This window comes from Chiloscyllium plagiosum, chromosome 8, assembly GCF_004010195.1.
Source record: "Chiloscyllium plagiosum isolate BGI_BamShark_2017 chromosome 8, ASM401019v2, whole genome shotgun sequence".
Lineage (NCBI taxonomy): Eukaryota > Metazoa > Chordata > Chondrichthyes > Orectolobiformes > Hemiscylliidae > Chiloscyllium > Chiloscyllium plagiosum.
This window is the reverse complement of record NC_057717.1, coordinates 35,441,382-35,448,350: the sequence shown is the minus strand read 5'-3', so window position 1 is coordinate 35,448,350 and position 6,969 is coordinate 35,441,382.

Sequence of the window (6,969 nt, the reverse complement as noted above, 5' to 3'; positions counted from 1 at the left end):
CAATCACAGAAAACAACAGCTTGACTGGTTCAGAAATACTTGGCTTATTTTGAGAGACCAATCTTGAATCAGCATAAAACATCCAAAGTTTTTCAATGGTCGTTTGAATTTTGCTTGTTTTTTAGTATGAAGGTCTTGCATAGCCCAGAAATGGCTATAAACAATGGTGACACACTAAATAAATGGTTTTCTATTCTTTTCACCCTGTACTGTCTCTTCCACACCCCAACCCCAGCATTCCCTCAGTGGATGTCAAAAGAACCACATACCAACACGACCAAGATGGTTCATGATGCATCTTGAAAACAAATAAAGTCCCAGCAACATTTTCCAGATCATAGGACAGCATTGCCAATACACTCCAGGGGGATGGGTGGTGATGGCAGCAATAACTAATAACATTAGCAAGATTACAAGACTGGTATTCAAGGTATACTGCTTGGTCATTACCCCCTCATTAACTTCACCATTAAAAGGCTAAAATCGGGAGCATTGGAATCTTCACTGCTCACCTGGTGATTGGTTTAATTGCAACAATAGTCAAGAAGTTCAATATGATCAAAGAGAGAGCAAAATAACTAACGTACCTAATTTCCACTCCCTTCACCATCACTGAGCTACGATGTTGGGCTACCTTGCACTTACACTCCACGGAAAGGACTACAGCAACTCATTAGACTTACACTGAAAGGACCTTTCCTGTCTATAATCTCTATTTCTGAAGAGAACAACGACCAGCTAAAGGCCTGTTACACCTGATTCTCACTTTGCATGGATATCTCTGTTCTTTTATTATCACTATGGCAAAATAATGCGATTTATTAAAATTGCACAGTCATTGACTAACTTACGAAAACTAGTCGACCAGACTTGGAATATTGAATCTCAAGTCTGCGATTATTTGTTTTTTGTTTAATTGCTTTGGACTTAATTCTGGGTAAGGTTACTGATGTTAAATGGCCGAATTTGTGCTCTTTGATGAATTGCAATTCTGGAAACATTGTCAGTGCAAACTGTGAGGGAATTGGGAATGCAGGTTCTCCTGGATCAAGTGAAGTAATTGCAAAGTAAGTTTAGTTGCAGGCATGACTAAGTTAGTCATTATATCAGAATATGACAAACCATTAAAAAATAACTGGTGAGCTGGTAGTTTGTGCAATGTTATACAACGATCAATGGTAACAGATCAGACGCAATGATTTGATCAGCTCTCAAAGAGGAACTTGCCTATGTTCACTCCCAAGTCCTTTTACTATGTGATACTGCAAAACCTCTCCTTATGAAAATTGTAGATTCCTTTTGAAGACCTCAGTTGAAGCTGCCTCCTCCACTACACCATTAGGCAGAACATTCCAGTTTCCGATCTATGCTGCTTTTTTTTTAAAGTATTCCTTGTCACCATTGATTTATTTTGCTGATCATCTTAAATCAGTGTCCTTTTCTTCTCAAGCCTTTTTAAAATAGAATCCGCACAGTATGGAAACAGGCCACATGGCCCAATAAATCCACACCAACCCTCCACAGAGTAACCAATCCAGATGCATTCTCCTACCCTTTTACTCTACTCTGTCCAAATCCCTCATGATTTTGAACACTTGTACAATGTCTTATTTATCTTTAGTTCTCCAAAAAGAACAGCCCGAGCTTCTTCAGACTATCCAAATAGTTTTCCAGTTACTCAGCTCTGGTACCAATTTTGTGTACCTTTTGTGCACCATCTCAAATCCCTTCCTGAAGCGTGCTGCATAAATACTAGACATGAGGGAAAGGCAGGACTGTTTATAACCATTTGTCATTATTTTATTATTTTGCATGCCACAGTCCTATTTATAATGTTCGGAATCCTAATGATATCTTCAATTTGCACTGCCAACTTCATAATTTGTGTGCATACACACAATATGTATAAAATGCATTAAATATTAGACTGGGATCATTGAAGGAAGCATTGATACTTGTATCGAAAGAATTTAGCTTGTGTACAAAATAAACAAGGAACAATCCAGAAAAGTTCTGAGTTGGAGGAGGGCTGAATTCAATGGGTCAAGAGGGCATTTGAGCAAGGACACTTGAGCACAAATCTGGGCAATGTTCAGCTTCAGCTGTAGAGTACAGCTTAACACTTCCACAAGCAGGAAATGGTGGCAAAAACAATACTCTAATTCCCTGCATGATGTTGCAAAGAACATGGATTATTGTTAACCCCAGTGAGAACAATACTAAATATAGACAGTTCAGAGGGGAAATAAAGATTAAGGGAGACTGACAGCTAACTTTAAAACGGAATCCAAAAGTCATCATTAGTCACAAACAGTGAAAGGGTGGCAAAAGAATGAGTGGGGCCAATTATCATGAATCTCCTGTTTAAAATTCACAGCTGCAGTGGCCTGGCTGAGGTATTATGAAGAGGAAGTTCATGCCCAGTTCATGGTGAAAAAAAGTAGTTGAGACTTGGATGAGATGAAGTTTGACAGAATTTTAGAAAGGCTAAAATAAATCAAAATTGCAGATGCTGGAAATCTGAAACAAAAATGAAACTGCTGGAGAATCTCAGCAGGTTTGGCAGCATCTGTGGCGGAAAAGCAGAGTTAATGTTTTTGAGTTTTGTGACACTTGAGCATCTCCAGCTATTTCTGCTTCATTTAGAAAGGCTGATTGTCATTGAGTGTTGGTAGCTGACAACAACTGAATTGGAGACACCTGAGGATCTAGAGAAGAGGAGCATTGAAGCTGCAGTGGTAATATCCACAACAACCTTATCCTGTTCAAATACAGACATGGAATCAAAGACTGGAGAATCACAACATTTAAAATATTTTTGTTCAAAATTGTCTGGATAAATCCAGCAACCAGATTCATCTTAGTAGTGGGAAAGCTTCTAATGAACTGTAATCTCAGCCTCAAGCAACAATACTGGGAAATCATAAGGACTAACTTTATATGCTGACTAGAAAATCTAATGTGTAACCTGTTTACCTAAATCATCTCATGGCGGCTTATAATTCTGAATCTTCAGTTTTCTTGGATATTTAAGCCGGTTTAGAAACGTAGAAAATAGGAGCAGGAGGAGGCCATCTAATCTTTTGAACTTGCTCTGCCATTCATCACGATCATGGCTGATTGTCCAACTCAATAGCCTAATCATGCTTTCTCCACATAACATTCGATCCCATTTGCCCCAAGTGCTATATCAAGCTGCCTCTTTAATTGTAGTTGAAAGTGCTTGCTTGAAGTGTCTTAATTTGTCCTTACGTTCAATTGAAGCTGAGAAACAAACATGGAGTCCAAACTCTGTCCAAATTCTGAGGAAGTTGACAATTTAAATTCACGAGAAAAGAAAGTGACAGTCAAAAAGTAAGTTTGATCCAGTGTACGACCATGTTATGCTTCAGCATGTGTTCAGTCTCTTTCTGAACCTGTGCAACCCTTCAAAGTTTAAGTGTGTAGGATGTTGCTTGATTGGAACAGCATTTCCTCAATCAATATTATGTGTAGTGAGATTAATAATTCCCAGGTTATTCCCACATATCTCCCCATGTGATTATACTAACTCTTTCAGGTCATTTAGATTTTCATCTGGAAGTAACTCAGCAGTTTATCCCAGTTTTCCAGAACGTCCTCGTTGTTCAATTTAATTTGAGGAATGTCTAATTCACAATCATCTTGATTTCCTTTTGAACAAAATACATCTCTTCAAGCCACAGAATGGTCACATAAATAGGTGGAGCAGTAAGCCATTCAGCCCCGTAAGCATGCGCTGCTGTTCAAAATGATGATGGCTGATTATCCAACTCAGTACTCTGTTCCATCATTCTTTGATCCCTTTAGTCCGAAAAAAAATCTATTATGTTTTGGACTCAATCAATTTCTATGACATTGAATTCCAAAGAGTCACCACTGTCAGGGTGAAGAAAAGTTTCCTCATCTCAGTCCAAAATACCCGACCCAGTCTCCATAGACCGTGAGCCCTGGTTCGGGACTCCCCAGCTGTGGAGAACATCCTTCCTGTTTATCTAATTCTGGACATAAACACTGGCTTGTTCTGCATCTTGTGATCTTCGCCTGGGTCATGTATGGGGAGGGTTGTTCTCTGTATTGCCACACTTTGACAGTGCAAGTTAACCTCTTGCTGATAGCAAGCTGGAAGCAAGGTAGCCATTTGTTGCTAAAAAAGAGATAGGACTGAGTGCTCACTGGCCATATTCAAAAGGGAAGAATGACCTACTGAGGAGAGACATTAGAGAACTTTTTGTAGCTTTAACGGTGGACACTGACAGAAATTACTGACTCCCGTAGAACACACTGGGAATCAGCAAAGGTGACCCAAAGTGTTGGTTCCTAATTACACATATTGCATTTTCCAATTGGTTGAGAGGTTTTCCTTTTATTAAAATTAAAATGTTCAGCGATGTATGACACACCTCTGGAGTAGGTGGGACAGGAATCCAAGTCTACTAAATCTAATTTAGGAACTTTAGCCTACTAACCAAGCGTAGGGAGACTATCATTCTATCATCAGAGGTCTGTTTTGCATCTCATACAGAATTGATGCAATTGCCGTAAATTGCTTCATTAATCCCTGGGGATGTAAATAATAAGCCACTTGCCAGAGCATTGTGTGTTGCTCAGGTGCCACTGAGTATAATGCTGATCGTTGAGTCGGAGGGTTCAAGATCTACCCTCGGGGTTAGAATACACTAATTGATACTGCCACGGCAGTGCAATCCTGAGATAATCCTGCACATTAGACGTGTATGAGGCATTAAACCAAATCCACTCTGCACTCTAAAGGGACCGTTATTATTTTGAATTAAAGTGAGATTATATCTGGTGTCCCGGCCAATATTTATCGCTCAATCCCAATGAGTAGACGATCTGGTCATCATCTCCTTCCTGCTTTTCTCACGGTACACAAATGAGATATCACATTTCTGACATGTGACTACATGATCAAAAGTACTTCAGTTGTTGTATAGAACATCTCTGATTGAAAATTGGCTTTGTCAGAACCTGCATGTATTATTACTCAAATTGGCCGTTCATTTTTCACTCTCTTGACCCTCTGTTGTAAGAAAGCACTCCTTTCCAACTTCCACCAAAGGAGAATAAGACAAAGCTCAGTGCTGTATCATTTCACTTTGTACTAACATTTAGATCGGACTGAAATACCATTCAATGCAAATATAAAACGAACTGAACCGGTTTTAAAGGATTAAAGCAAATTATATTTTTCACCAAAGGAGTGTATTGAAATATTTCAATAGTTCTCATTGTGTCAAGTACAAACAAACAGTGGAGTCTGTTGCAATCTATTTTATCTTGTCTAAAGAATAGGCTGAGGAAAAGCATTGCAGGCTCTTTAAATTCGAGAATGAGGAAAGGAGTACAGTGTAGAACAGTGACTAACAGCAGGAAAATTATTCTTCTGATTAGAATAGATGTGTAGTGGAATATATTAAAATGATAGAATGAGAGAAGCTAAAGTGGGATATTGTCAGCTGAATGTTTTATAAAAATGCCACTATCGGGTCAGTCAGGATCTTATTGAATGGTGGAACAGGCTCGAAGGGCCAAGTGACATATTCTCATTTACTGTTCATACCTCGAAAAAATTTTGTTAGTTATTCGAGCTGAGGTATTAAACACATTTTAAACTGTAACATGGGCACATGCTGATATTTTCGTCTATGATTTCCTGGGTTTGATAGTATGTAGTTGACAGTGGCCCCAGGGATTCTGCACTTGTTTCGGAGATCTGGAAAGAGAAGTTTAGGATACTCTGAGGTGGCATTAAGATTAGGTTAGATTACATTACAGTATGGAAACAGGCCCTTCGGCCCAACAAGTCCACCCCGACCCGCTGAAGCGCAACCCACCATACCCCTATATTTACCCCTATACCTAACACTACGGGCAATTTAGCATGGCCAATTCACCTGACCTGCACATCTTTGGACTGTGGGAGGGAACTGGAGCACCCGGAGGAAACCCACGCAGACACGGGGAGAACGTGCAAACTCCACACAGTCAGTCGCCTGAGGCGGGAAATGAACCCGGGTCTCTGGCGCTGTGAGGCAACAGTGCTAACCACTATGCCACCGTGCCACCCACAAAGATGTTATTAAGATGTTATATAAATGCACAACTTTTCTACTCTGCTAGGGTAGAGAGGGTTTTGCTCTCTATCAAACCTGTGCAACATTTGAATTCAATCTGCTTTTCTTTATTGCATTATTGTATGGAGTTTATTATCTTAAGTCAACAGCCTGGGCTTCGGTCAAAGTTTAAGAGGTTTTTACTCACAGTGGTGAGTTTCTGTATCCCATGAGGTAGATTCATTGCAGTTAGTAATGGGAAATATAGCAGATCAAATATAATGTTGTTAATCTTTTAACATGGATAACTATGTGCTGTTCTATGAACCTCGAGATTTAAAAGCCTTTTCAGTGGAGCCACTGCTGCTTTAAACAATGCGCTATACTGGCGAACTCACTGATACAGAAACCTCTATAATCTGGGTCAATGATGAAATAGAAACTGACTGGAACTGCAACTTATCAAGAAAACTAGGGATCAGCGAGAGGTTGAGGCCGAAGGTCAGAATACAGAGGCACTGCAAACCCAAACACCCATTGACACAGTTTCTCAAGATGAATTATGATGTGGTTCTGCATTATTCGGTTCTGATCTCTGTGGTTTGTGGAAAAAAATGATATCTGCTAGAAGACAACAACAAAGCTCTCTTGCGATAATGTGACACAGAATCAAGTGAAATTTGGAGTTCTCCTTATGGGGCTTCTTTCGTCCTTTCAAGTGGCAGCTGAATTTGGTGATGAGGTATCAATTACTATCAAATTGGATGAAATCTTGATAGTGATTCCTTTATTTACATTTCCCTATCTCTGAGGTTTGCCCTATTTCTTTATTAAAGGGCCAATGGATGTGACATCTCTTTAGTGCTGTCCATAG